The sequence below is a fragment of the Schistocerca americana genome, chromosome X (assembly GCF_021461395.2).
Source record: "Schistocerca americana isolate TAMUIC-IGC-003095 chromosome X, iqSchAmer2.1, whole genome shotgun sequence".
Taxonomy (NCBI): domain Eukaryota; kingdom Metazoa; phylum Arthropoda; class Insecta; order Orthoptera; family Acrididae; genus Schistocerca; species Schistocerca americana.
This window is the reverse complement of record NC_060130.1, coordinates 360942435-360957414: the sequence shown is the minus strand read 5'-3', so window position 1 is coordinate 360957414 and position 14980 is coordinate 360942435.

Sequence of the window (14980 nt, the reverse complement as noted above, 5' to 3'; positions counted from 1 at the left end):
ATGTGTACGAATCGCAAGTGGAGAAACCTGCCTCACTTTCTAAACTTACGTAAATGATTTTGTTAATAGAGAAGAAATATTTTGCAGTTTGCTAAGGACTTTCTTTTATTTGAGACGTTGCATCTGTTGACCAAAATACGTGTCATAGGTTGGGGGGGGGGGGTTTGAGGACAAATTACGGAAACTCCTCAAGAAATGCATGCTTTAACATAAATGTAGACGCTAGCGACGCCTGCAGGTTGCACTATGGCATTTGTCCACAATCGGCATCTGCGCAACATTCTCAATGCTTTGCGTGTGTCTGTCATAGTCAGAACGGTGGTCTGTGTTGTTGTGAGCGCTTTATGTCGGAGCTAACTGGATTCGAATGTAGGTAAATCGTTGGTGCTCTTATGGTGAGCACTTCCATAACTAAGTTCGCAACTCGTGGTCTAGTCGCTTGCGTCGCTACCTCTGGATCACGGGGTCCCATGTTCGATTCCCGGCCGTGTTTGGGATTTTCTCTGCCCGGGAACTGGGCGTTTGTGCTGTTATCATCATTCCATCACCATTCGTGAAAATGGCTAGACAGGACTGTGTACAGAATGGGAATTTGTATGGGTGCTGATGACCGCGCAGTTGAGCGCCCCACAAACCAAACATCATCATCATCATCCTTAACTGAGGTAGCCGAAGTGACTGATGGTTCAAGAGCCACCATATCGAAGATTTATACCACATACTGGAAAGGGTAAAAACACCACCCGATAAGTCACAACACTGACGAAAATGAGTGTTGAGTGTTCGTGATTGACAGTAATGGAAGAGGATTGTGAGGAAAACTAAGAGGCCGACCCTTGCAAACTTTCTGAATAACTGAATGCCTCTATTACGAACCCTGTCAGCACCAAAACAACGCTAACGGTGCTCCATAAGTAGGGAACTACAGGCCGAGATAGAATTCCAAAACCAGTCATCAGTGAAGCAAATACGTGTAACAGGGAAGCGTTCCGAGGGCATAAAACGTGGACTATAAACCAATAGAAGAAAGTCATTCGACCGGAGGAGTCTTTTTTCACACTGTTTACATCTTCTGGACGAGTTTACGTCCGAAGAGTGAACAATACCGGGAATTTGGTGATGACTTGGGCAGCCATACCATGGTATTCTATGGACACCTTGGTTACTCTACAAGGTCGCATTACTGCCAGGAATTATGTGTCCATTTTGACTATTCAGGTCTCTCCCACGCCACAATGTTCGTTCCCCAATCATAATGCTATGTTCTTAGACGATAGGGCCCCTCTTCACTGCCCTATTCGTCCACGAGACTCAGAGGGCCATAGACACAGGTGCCAGGTAGGTGCCGTGTTTCTTGACTTCCTCAAGACGTTCGATACAGTTTCCCACAGTCGTTTAATGAACAAAGTAAGAGCATATGGACTATCAGACCAATTGTGTGATTGGATTGAAGAGTTCCTAGGTATCAGAATGCAGCATGTCATTCTTAATGGAGAGAAGTCTTCCGAAGTAAGAATGATTTCAAGTGTGCCGCAGGTGAGTGTCGTGGGACCGTTGCTATTCACAATATACATAAATGACCTCGTGGAAGACATCGGAAGTTCACTGAGGCTTTTTGCGGATGATGCTGTGGTATATCGAGGGGTTGTAACAATGGAAAATTGTACTGAAATGCAGGAGGATCTGCAGCGAATTGACGCATGGTGCAGGGAATGGCAATTGAATCTCAATGTAGAAAAGTGTAATGTGCTGAGAATACATAGAAAGAGAGATCCCTTATCATTTAGCTACAATATAGCAGGTCAGCAACTGGAAGCAGTTAAGTCCATAAATTATCTGGGAGTACGCATTAGCAGTGATTTAAAATGGAATGATCATATAAAGTTGATAGTCGATAAAGCAGATGCCAGACTGAGATTCATTGGAAGAATCCTAAGGAAATGCAATCCGAAAACAAAGGAAGTAGGTTACAGTACGCTTGTTCGCCCACTGCTTGAATACTGCTCAGCAGTGTGAGATCCGTACTAGATAGGGTTGATAGAAGAGATAGAGAAGATCCAACGGAGAGCAGCGCGCTTCATTAAAGGATCATTTAGTAATCGCGTAAGCGTTACGGAGATGATAGATAAACTCCTGTTGAAGGCTCTGCAGGAGAGACGCTCAGTAGCTCGGTACGGGCTTTTGTTGAAGTTTCGAGAACATACCTTCACCGAGGAGTCAAGCAGTATATTGCTCCCTCCTACGTATATCTCGCGAAGAGACCATGAGGATAAAATCAGAGAGATAAGAGCTCACACAGAGGCATACCGACAATCCTTTCCACGAACAATACGAGACTGGAATAGAAGGGAGAACCGATAGAGGTACTCAAGGTATCCTCCGCCACACACCGTCAGGTGGCTTGCGGAATATGGATGTAGATGTAGATGTAGATCATAGCGTCCAGTACCGATTTTTTGAGCACGATGATGAATTGTTGCATCTCCCCCAGTCATAACCGTCATCAGATCTCAATAGTATTGATCGTGTTTGGTAAACTTGGAAGAGAAATGTGCGTGGTTGTTATCCACCTCCAGCACACTTACCTGTAGTTGTCACTATTTTGCAGGAAGAATGGTATAAGATTCTCTTGAAACCAAAAGGACCTGTACCTCTTCGTTTCGAGACAACTGGAAACTATTTCGAACGCTAGTAGTTTTCCTACACCGTATTAACTTCGTAATGTCTTAGTCTTTTGGTGTTTCTGTATTTTTGTGCACCCTCTATGTATACTTACAAGGGGAGAGCCTTAGGCACGACCAATCAGTTCGGCTCATATTTTGTACAGCGCTTGTGTGTACAGCCTAAAATGAAAGACTCTTAAGATATTTTGGCTCAACAGCCCTCCGTTTTTGAGAAAATCACCACTAAATACCATGACGCGCAATCAATTCAAAATTTACTGAATCGGTAAATAACTGGAAATTGAGCATTTTTCACCATTACATATGTTGTCCACAAACACATATTTTCTTAGAAATCTAGAAAAGAAACTGTTACGACTGTCCCTCATATACTCAGGTGGAACTATGGATAAAATAATGCATTTAGATATACGTGTGTATATAAAATAACGCATTCGCACACGGCGCAAAATTGCATCACAGCGTCTGGAAAACTATTGCCTGCAGTTCTCCTGTGCTTGTAAGAGACTAGTGATTAATTTGGTTCTCAGTGTGTGGAAGAAATCAGTCGTATAACAGATTTGTTAAATAAAAAAGTTTACCTCACTTGCACCACCTGGGAACTTGACACATTGTAAACCCATAGCCGCTGAGAACAAGTTTTGTCTGATATCGGATTCCTAGAGTGGACAAGCAAATGCTGACCTGTATGATAGCATCTTTATAATGATGAAAGTCAACCGACACGGACGGATTCAATAACGACGCAGAACATAATTCATAACCAACTTCCAGTACCGATTTTTCAAGCAGGTATGCAGGTATGCGTGGTACGTATCAAAGCTAATTCTTTAATCTTTGGACCGATTTGTCTTGTTGCGCGAAGATCCCACTTATTAGACGTTCTTGGTCATGCGAGAGGATTTGCTTGGATTGTTTAAATGACAAGTACCATTCCTCTACTTGTTTCGAGGGAACTGAGGACATGAAACTGTGTTACTTAAAGAGCCGCTGTAAAGCGACTAGGATTAAATTTTCTATTCTGTACTAATGCAGGTCGTTTGGGAAATTTATTTGCTTACTTCTTCGTTATCTCTATTAATGTAGTTACTTTATTAACCCTACTATTACTACCAGTTTCGAAACGAAAAGAAACAGAAATGAAAAAAAAGTCTGCTAAACCCAAGTGGGATCGAGCAGGTGTTCTCTATTCCCCAGCTAGGAATCTTGTTCGCTACGTCAGCGCGGCTTATGTTTAGTGGTACTCTCACCTTACTCAACTTACATGTACGTAAGAAGCAGTCGTAAAAATTTCTTTAGTCGATTTCTGGGAAAATATTCGTTTGTGGACACTCGTGTATATACTCAATTATCTATCGATTCTGTCAATTTAGAGACGGTTGCGCGTCATGAACTTTAAGGATGGTTTTGTCAAAGGCAGGGTTGAGGGAGGACAGGGAAGGATATGTTGAGCCAGAACATTTCAGAGTCTTTCATTTTAGGTGCCGCTCAAGCGACCTGTCAATAATGACCCAAATGGGTTGGCCATGTCTGAGGCCCTCCCTTTGTTAGTGTTCAATGAACCTGCTTGAAATTTCACACATTCAGAAACCATAATTTGCTTAATGTGCAATACTGTGGAATAAGTTTTAGAGTCAAAATGCATAATGTTTGAAGCTTGCCTTGTTTTCGTATTCCCAATAAAGCAAATCGTTTTTTGTCATAGGTTTCTTATACAGCGAAAACACAGAGCATCAATGTACATGATGTGTCGTTTTCAAAAGATTCATACAAAAAATTTTTGAGACATGACCAACAAGCACTCAGTCAGGGTACTTGAACCTTGTATCTGATATAACCTGTGCCTTTCCAAACAGTCACATAACAGAATGTCCATCATTTCTACATCTATTCTGAGGTCTAGTGTCTTCGCCGTATGTGTCTGATACAGTATACCCTTAACACGTCTCTGGATAGTGCACTTTATGAGGTAAATACTCGTGTATCTCACAATTTTTGCATGTTTCAGTCGTTTCGAAATGGCATTAGTGTAAATGGTTTAGTGATGATCAGAAAGTAGTGGAGAATAGCGTTTGTTCAACTGCTCATGCTGCATATCCCCTCTTCCTCTGTTCTGCAAGATCTTGTCGTTAATGTGATTGACAAATCCTCGAACTCGTTTCTAGTCGGAATACTCACACCTTCATTATCCGTAACTGATCCAGTAGACATGTTTGCCTCTACCGCATCTTGCCCTAGATGAGATTCTTGAGTTTCAAAACATTCGTTCCATGACTTTTCTAACATCTCTTCGTCCTCTGACTCTAGATACGTGTAATACCTAAAGTCTTCACCATCAGTAGGTACGGGCGAAGACATGCACTCTGCCAGATCAGTGAACACTTGTTTTTCAGGAAAAGCGCTGCTGTGCCAGTTTTCGTAATAATACTGTTGATAACTATTGGGTAATTCGTTAGAAGACCATAAAGTGGAACAGCTACAGTTCTTGTCCTGGCATATTCTAACAGGGGTCAAACTTATCAGGTCTTCATCAGTCTCTAAATTCTGTTCTCTAGTGTTGATGTCTTCCTGTAAGTAACAGTACTCATCTGTCTCTTTGTCTCCTGTAATTGCTTCCATTTTCACCTTCTCACTTTCCTTCTCTTTTATTTCCTCCGTTTCGACCTCATCCACTACCTGTGTATTCTCCACCTTCTCCTGCTGGAGATCATCATCTTCTTCTTCCACTTGATATTCCATTTCTCCTTCCTCTACCTCTTCCACTTCTTCTTCCTCTACCTTTTCCTCTAATGTGTCCTCCACCTCTTCCTCTTCATACATATCCTCCTTTTCCGCATTCACTTTTTCTTCCTCTATCTCTACCTCTCCAGCTACATCTCCCACTACCTGAAACCAATCATCTTCTAGCTCATCATAATGATTCTCCTCCACCAAATGATGTATCTCCTTCTCCTTCTTCTTCGCCTCCCGTATCACCCTCTTTTTGTTCCATGTTTTGGGAGCATTTACCTTAACAGGGGTCAAACTTATCAGGTCTTCATCAGTCTCTAAATTCTGTTCTCTAGTGTTGATGTCTTCCTGTAAGTAACAGTACTCATCTGTCTCTTTGTCTCCTGTAATTGCTTCCATTTTCACCTTCTCACTTTCCTTCTCTTTTATTTCCTCCGTTTCGACCTCATCCACTACCTGTATATTCTCCACCTTCTCCTGCTGGAGATCATCATCTTCTTCTTCCACTTGATATTCCATTTCTCCTTCCTCTACCTCTTCCACTTCTTCTTCCTCTACCTTTTCCTCTAATGTGTCCTCCACCTCTTCCTCTTCATACATATCCTCCTTTTCCGCATTCACTTTTTCTTCCTCTATCTCTACCTCTCCAGCTACATCTCCCACTACCTGAAACCAATCATCTTCTAGCTCATCATAATGACTCTCCTCAACCAAATGATGTATCTCCTTCTCCTTCTTCTTCGCCTCCCGTATCACCCTCTTTTTGTTCCATGTTTTGGGAGCATTTACCTTAACAGGGGTCAAACTTATCAGGTCTTCATCAGTCTCTAAATTCTGTTCTCTAGTGTTGATGTCTTTCTGTAAGTAACAGTACTCATCTGTCTCTTTGTCTCCTGTAATTGCTTCCATTTTCACCTTCTCACTTTCCTTCTCTTTTATTTCCTCCGCTTCGACCTCATCCACTACCTGTGTATTCTCCACCTTCTCCTGCTGGAGATCATCATCTTCTTCTTCCACTTGATATTCCATTTCTCCTTCCTCTACCTCTTCCACTTCTTCTTCCTCTACCTTTTCCTCTAATGTGTCCTCCACCTCTTCCTCTTCATACATATCCTCCTTTTCCGCGTTCACTTTTTCTTCCTCTATCTCTACCTCTCCAGCTACATCTCCCACTACCTGAAACCAATCATCTTCTAGCTCATCATAATGATTCTCCTCCACCAAATGATGTATCTCCTTCTCCTTCTTCTTCGCCTCCCGTATCACCCTCTTTTTGTTCCATGTTTTGGGAGCATTTACCTTAACAGGGGTCAAACTTATCAGGTCTTCATCAGTCTCTAAATTCTGTTCTCTAGTGTTGATGTCTTCCTGTAAGTAACAGTACTCATCTGTCACTTTGTCTCCTGTAATTGCTTCCATTTTCACCTTCTCACTTTCCTTCTCTTTTATTTCCTCCGTGTCGACCTCATCCACTACCTGTGTATTCTCCACCTTCTCCTGCTGGAGATCATCATCTTCTTCTTCCACTTGATATTCCATTTCTCCTTCCTCTACCTCTTCCACTTCTTCTTCCTCTACCTTTTCCTCTAATGTGTCCACCACCTCTTCCTCTTCATACATATCCTCCTTTTCCGCGTTCACTTTTTCTTCCTCTATCTCTACCTCTCCAGCTACATCTCCCACTACCTGAAACCAATCATCTTCTAGCTCATCATAATGATTCTCCTCCACCAAATGATGTATCTCCTTCTCCTTCTTCTTCGCCTCCCGTATCACCCTCTTTTTGTTCCATGTTTTGGGAGCATTTACCTTAACAGGGGTCAAACTTATCAGGTCTTCATCAGTCTCTAAATTCTGTTCTCTAGTGTTGATGTCTTCCTGTAAGTAACAGTACTCATCTGTCTCTTTGTCTCCTGTAATTGCTTCCATTTTCACCTTCTCACTTTCCTTCTCTTTTATTTCCTCCGTTTCGACCTCATCCACTACCTGTGTGTTCTCCACCTTCTCCTGCTGGAGATCATCATCTTCTTCTTCCACTTGATATTCCATTTCTCCTTCCTCTACCTCTTCCACTTCTTCTTCCTCTACCTTTTCCTCTAATGTGTCCTCCACCTCTTCCTCTTCATACATATCCTCCTTTTCCGCATTCACTTTTTCTTCCTCTATCTCTACCTCTCCAGCTACATCTCCCACTACCTGAAACCAATCATCTTCTAGCTCATCATAATGATTCTCCTCCACCAAATGATGTATCTCCTTCTCCTTCTTCTTCGCCTCCCGTATCACCCTCTTTTTGTTCCATGTTTTGGGAGCATTTACCTTAACAGGGGTCAAACTTATCAGGTCTTCATCAGTCTCTAAATTCTGTTCTCTAGTGTTGATGTCTTCCTGTAAGTAACAGTACTCATCTGTCTCTTTGTCTCCTGTAATTTCTTCCATTTTCACCTTCTCACTTTCCTTCTCTTTTATTTCCTCCGTTTCGATCTCATCCACTACCTGTGTATTCTCCACCTTCTCCTGCTGGAGATCATCATCTTCTTCTTCCACTTGATATTCCATTTCTCCTTCCTCTACCTCTTCCACTTCTTCTTCCTCTACCTTTTCCTCTAATGTGTCCTCCACCTCTTCCTCTTCATACATATCCTCCTTTTCCGCATTCACTTTTTCTTCCTCTATCTCTACCTCTCCAGCTACATCTCCCACTACCTGAAACCAATCATCTTCTAGCTCATCATAATGATTCTCCTCCACCAAATGATGTATCTCCTTCTCCTTCCTCTTCGCCTCCCGTATCACCCTCTTTTTGTTCCATGTTTTGGGAGGATTTACCTTATACATGTAATTATTAAGAATGGCTTGACGCAGTGGCTGTGTGCGGAGCTTTGTCAGTTGCTTCCTGGATTTTCGATTCTGCTTGAATCGCCCCACCAGCATCCGACAGAATGGCACATCCTGCCAAGGGAAGTGAATTATTAGTATACATTTAAACAATAGCGTAATATGAATAAATTCAAACTCAAAAGAGACCACTATAGACATGAAAATGAAAGGATATTGTTCTGTTTCTGTATATTTCTGCTGGCAATATGAAATATGCAGACTTATCGACAAGAGAAAATAAATGAAATATGAAGCATAACTACATTACAAGATTAAGTTGAATATTGAGACAAATATATGAAGTATGTACACTGATAAACGAAAGCCACCTGCGGTGTAGCAGTGATTCTGTATGGCATGGATTCGACAGGTCCTTGCAAGATTCCTTGAGATATGTGGAGCCAGATGTCTTCGCTCAGGTCACCCAATTCTCATAAATTACGAGTTCGAGTTCGTGGCCACAAAGCTGGTACTCGATGGTGTTCTATTGAGTTCACATACACGGAATTTTATGGTCACTACATCAATATGAGTTTACAATGAGCTCAAAAGTAGAACTGAATAAGGTGCATTTCAGTAAATTCAATAAATTTCATTTTTAGAAACAGCACCACACTTAAAAAAATTTAATACTAGACAATCACCGAGGAAACCTAGAAGCAGTATAAGCAAAACAGTGCCTCAAAGACAAAGTAACATCTATGAGAGCGTCATAAGAGTCATTGTCTGGAATTTACTTTTATGTTCTCCGTACAGCAATACAGTATTAGTTTGGATAGTGATCATACACTACATAATCAAAACTATTTGGACACATATTAAGGGGCATTAATATGGGGTATGTCCTCCCTTCATCTTTATGACCGGACTTGAACTCCGTTGGCGATACTTTAAATGGGGTGTCGGAATGTTTGTGGAGGAATGGAAATCCATTCTTCCTCACAAGCCGATACCAGAGAAGGTAGTGATGTGATACGCTGGAGCCTGAAGCGAAGTCGATGATCTAACCCATCCTGAAGATGTTCCATTGGGTTCGTGTCAGGCCTCTGAGCAGGCCAGTTCAACTTAGGAAAGTTCTTATCTGCAAACCATTGGCTGCCAGATGGGGCTTTCTGACAGGTTGCGTTATTATACTGATACAAACAATCACTATCTCTGGACTTTTCATTTGTTATACACAGTACACACCACACAATGCTGTAACATGTGTTCATTGCCTTTCGTATGTACCATTTTCTTAAGGGGCCACACCCTAACTGTGAAAGAAAAAGAACCCACACTGTAACACCACCTCCTCTGTACATCACTGTTGGCACTACATATGACGCAGGTAACCTTCTCCAGGCATTCGCCAAATCCAGACCGTTCCATATGATTGACTCATCACACCAAATCACTCGTTTTCAGTCATCCACTACCCAGTGGCGTCGCACTTTACATCAACTCAAGCTTTTCTTAGCACTGACTACAGAGATGTGTAGCATAAGAGGGACTGCTCCAGCATTATACACTATTATTTTTAACTCCCTACACAAAGTCATTGCGTTAACTAGACTGCTGTTAGCACTTTGTAACTCCTGAGTGATTCCTTCCTCTGAGTTCATGCAAATTTTTGCAAACGCCCTCCACAATGCTAGGCACTTCATGTCCGTCCCTATATGAGATCTACCTGGGCTTGGTTCAACTGTGTGTGTTCCTTCGCATTTCCATTTCAGAGTCACATCACCAACAGTCGACTTAGGCAACAGTAGAAATGTTGAAATGTCCCTAATGGATTTGGTACTTAGGTGTCGTCTAGTGACTAGTGCGTATTGAACTCACTGTAATCTTCTGACCGACCCATTCTACTGTAGCTGCTACTTTACTGACAATGCAATACTTCCTGAAACGTTTTTTGCTTGTGGTTCCACCTCTTGTGACATCTAGTTCTCAGTGTCACAATACACACTAGTTTCCAAATACTGTTGATCACATAGAGTATGTTACAATTCGTGTCATAAACCTGCCTAAAAATGACTTATAAATAATATAGTCCAGATGGAGATAATCTATATCTCTGAAAGGAATTCATTATAATACTATCAAAACACTTATTAGGAAAAACTCCTACTGTGCACATCATAGCAGCTTTATCTTAAACTTTTTAACACGAGAATGACTGAATTTCTGCATTCCTAAAATGGTGGAAACTGATCATATTAACCCTACAAAAAATATTTTCATTTTTGACGTGAACAAGAGCCTTGTTTTAGCGTTTGTTAATCCATACCTTTTTTCTAGTAATGACAATAATTATTTAACACAATAATTAATAATTATTTATTTCCGCACCCCAAAACGTTATAAATTTATTGTTGCTAATGCTAACAAGTTCCCTACACTGTAGATTTTCATATATTAACTATTTGTATGATCTTCTAGATACGTTTAGTATATTTAGTCCACATTATTCTCGCATGTGCTCTACACATGGCTTTGTATCATTTTTCACCCAAGTCAATGGAATCTGCTAGACGCACTAAGCACAGGTGATTTCTGTTCACTGCTTTGTGTCACTTTACACACTTTTTGCTGGTCTTGTTGCCTTTGCAGAGGCTAATTTATCACTTCCTCCGCTTTATAGGTGGTTTGAGTCCTGTGTCCTCTTCCTTTGTCTAATATTCTTGCTGTTTCGTTCCCCTGGGTTCTTTTGCCAGCTGAAGGTAAAACCTTCTCCCTTTCCGTTTTCTTGTTCATAACTACGTTGTAGATGACCCATGCATTTATTACCGCCATGTCCGAGATGTTGTAGAAGACATGCACTGGCCCTCTCCTACATGCAACCTTTATAGTATACTTACAGGTCATTTGAGCAACCATGTCCACTTCATGCTTTGTTGCATTATAGAATGTTATAATTTCAGGTTTCTTCTTTCCCTCCTTGCTTACTGCTACTTGAACAGGCAGAGTACTCAGAAAAATGATATTTTTATTCTTATTTTCCTGGTGTACAGTCATGGTGTAGTCTGTGTTCCCACTATGGTGCAGGATGGTGAGGAGTGTATTTCAGCATTGGGCTTCCTTATTTCATTGGGGAGTTCACGGTGGATCTTTCGTTGTATCAACTAATGAAGTTTTCATTTCTTTGAGTTTCTCAGCAAGTTCAAGGAACGTAAAGAAGTTGTCTGTAGTCACATTTATTCCTTGATTTACAAATGGCTCCATGAGACGCAGAATAACATACTCTCTAAGCGGTAGCTTCTCTCCATGCATGTCCTCCTCGCCAAGGTATGGGAAAGCATTACACGTATATACTTCGTTGTTGCATCGATAACTAACCAGAATTTGAGACCATGTTTCTCTGTTTTGTTGGACATGAATTGAGTGAATGTGCAGCTTGTCTTGCTTGGTAATAGCTGTTCATCAATGGCTATATTTTCTCTAGGGCGGTAAGAACAAATACTGTTTTCAATTAACTTTCACCAAATTCCAGATACAAAAGCGAATTTGTTGGCTGCCAGGCGTTCAGCTAGGGTTGATTTTTCATCGAATTGAGAAATTTGAGAAGCTCCTGAAATCTTACCCCTGACATAATGATAGAAGTAGGACCCCAAGGGTGGGATCAGAGATCATCCACAGACTTAACTTTTGTACAAATGACACCCTGAGCATACATGACGGCTCCCAGTTTCTCCAGTTCCTCAAGTGACACAGTCCAGTCATTCTTTTCTAGCACTTTTCGAACAGTTGATTCTGTGTATTTCTTCATGAGATGTAGCATTGCCTCGTCAAAAATAAGACGGAAGGCACAGGTGACAGAGCCGTCTACTCGATGGGAAGTGTAAGCAATGGAACCTCGTCCCTCCTCCAATACGTTCACAACCAACCTTCTTCCACAAGATGAAAAACTGACACTCTCCCACACGGTTCTATCCGTAGCAACCAACCATCTTTGTAGTCGCTTCGAACTGTGCCTGCAGTGATAAAAAGGAGAAGACTGACGTGAAAGCATATGAATCTCTTCCACTAATCGCTCCTTGTTCACAATTTCTTCATCTTCACTTATCTCAGGTACATAATCATCATCTTCATCAGTGAAGTCAATTTCCGATTCAACTTCGTTATTCACGAAGATATGTAACACTTGATCTTCAGAATGACCACGCTGACGATACGTGTTCGAAAACGTTCGGCTATTATTCGAAAGGTACGATAGTAACTGTGGTAGATGGGAATTTACACTCACCAAGTTGCAAGCATGAGCAGCAACTGCTCTGTAAGACTGCTTACAACTGCCGCTTCATTGTTGGATAATTTAAATATATTCAGAACAGAAATCACAGTGGGGTCAAATTGATCCCTTCCACTGTTCTAGGTACACTATGTGAGCAAACGTATCTGGAAACCTGGCTGAAAATGACTGACAAGTTCATGGCGCCCACCGTCGGTAATGCTGGAATTCAATATGGTGTTGGCCCATCCTTACCCCTGATGACAGCTTCCACCCTCGCACTCATACGTTCAGTCAGGTATTGGAAGGTTTCTTGGAGAATGGCAGCCCAATCTTCACGGAGTGCTGCACCGAGGAGAGGTAACGATGACGGTCGGTGAGGCCTGGCACGAAGTCGGCGTTCCAGAGTATCCCAAAGGTGTTAAATAGGATTCAGGTCAGGACTCTGTGCAGACCAGTCCATTACAGGGATGTTATAGTCGTGTAACCACTCCGCCACACGCCGTGCATTATGAAAAAGTGTTCGATTGTGTTGAATGATGCAATCGCCATCCCCGAATTGCTCTTCAACAGTGGGATGCAAGAAGGTGCTTGAAACATCAATGTAGGCCTGTGCTGTAATAGTGCCACGCAAAACAACAAGGGGTGCAAGCCCCCTCCGTGAATCACACGACCACACTATAACACCACGCCTCCGAATTTTACTGTTGGCACTACACACGCTGGCAGATGAAGTTAATCGGGCATTCACCATACCCACTCCCTGCCATCGGAACCTCAAATTGTGTACCGTGATTCATCATTCTAGGTAACGTTTTCTCACTGTTCAGTCGTCCAATGTTTACGCTGCTTATACCAAGCGAGGCATCGTTTGGCATTTACTGGCGTGGTGTGCGGCTTATGAGCAGCCGCTCGGCCATGAAATCCAAGTTTTCTCACCTCCCGCCTTACTGTCGCAGTACTTGCAGTGGATCCTGATGCAGTTTGGAATTCCTGTGTGATGATGGTCTGGATAGATGTCTGCCTATTAGACAACTGCCGACGGTCTCTGTCGGTCAACGGACGAGGTCGACCGGTACGCTTTTGTGCTGTACGTGTCCCTTAACGTTTCCACTTCACTATAAAATCGGAAACAGTGGACCTAGGGATGTTTAGGAGTGTGGAAATCTTGTGTACAGACGTATGACAGAAGTGACACCCAGTCACCTGATCACGTTCGAAGTCCGTGAGTTCCGCGGAGCGCCCCATTCTGCTTTCTCACGATGTCTCATGACTACTGAGGTCGCTGATATGGAGTACATGGCAGTAGGTGCTAGCACAATGCAGCTGATATGAAAAACTTATGTTTTTGGGGGTGTCCGGATACTTTTGATCACATAGTATATATCGGATGAAATGTCGAAGAAGATATAAATATTTTGCAAATCCTAAGACATCATCGTAAAGAGCAGACAAAATTATCAAAAGCCATATTATTTTATTAACGAAGTATGTAACTGGATATTAAAATGAAGAAAAAAGTATGACAGGGGCAATTTTGACCACTTCCACCGTTTTAGTATTTGTTAGATAATCTGACTGGTAGCCACCTTAAGATAAGACGTCAATTATTCCTTAAAAGCCTAATTACCAAATTTCAAGGACCACCATGAAGTGAGATAGCTAGGAATTTAGAAGCTATGAATATAACGTAAGTCCCCAGAATCACTATCATAGCTATCTCAAAGACAAGATTTGACTTATTATAGTGCACTGTTGGGCACATAAGCAATCATTTTTCTTATGATGTGTATGTGAGTGGAACGGGAAGAAGCCCTAGTAAATGATACAAATGGAAGCACCCTTTGTCATCCAGTGTCTTGAAAAATATAGATGTAGAAGTAATAGGAGCTGTTTCTGCGGCTTTTATGTTATTCCTTGCCATGTGATAGTCACAACCCCTTCTAGTTTCGTAAATATGTTCGTCTTTGTTTAGATTATTCTTCTACTTGTATTTTAAAATTGCTTTTACAGGTTTAGAAATATATATTTGGGAAAGTACTGCATTTGAATTAAGCATTGATGAAATTTTTTGGTCAGCTTTTCGTTCATTTTTAAGAATTGTTGTTGATAGCTATGTTAATAAAGCATGATGAATACTGGCACCTTAATAATTTCGATTTCTTTAACTTTTTTAAATCTCAGCAATGAATTAAAGCACAGATTGTACAGTAACATTTTACAAAATTAAATAATACCTTTAGTTCAGCGTTATGGAATTTCAGTTCCAAAATACCTCTAAAATGTCTTTTTCATTGATTGATTATCACAAATTCGTTCCAGGTGTATCCAAAAACCCAAACCAGAGGTTTAAATTAGAGGTCGATATGATATTTACTTTGCCGGCCGTTGTGGCCGAACGGTTCCAGGCGCTTCATAACGGAACCGCGCGACCGCTACGGTCGCAGTTTCGAATCCTGCCTCGGTCATGGATGTG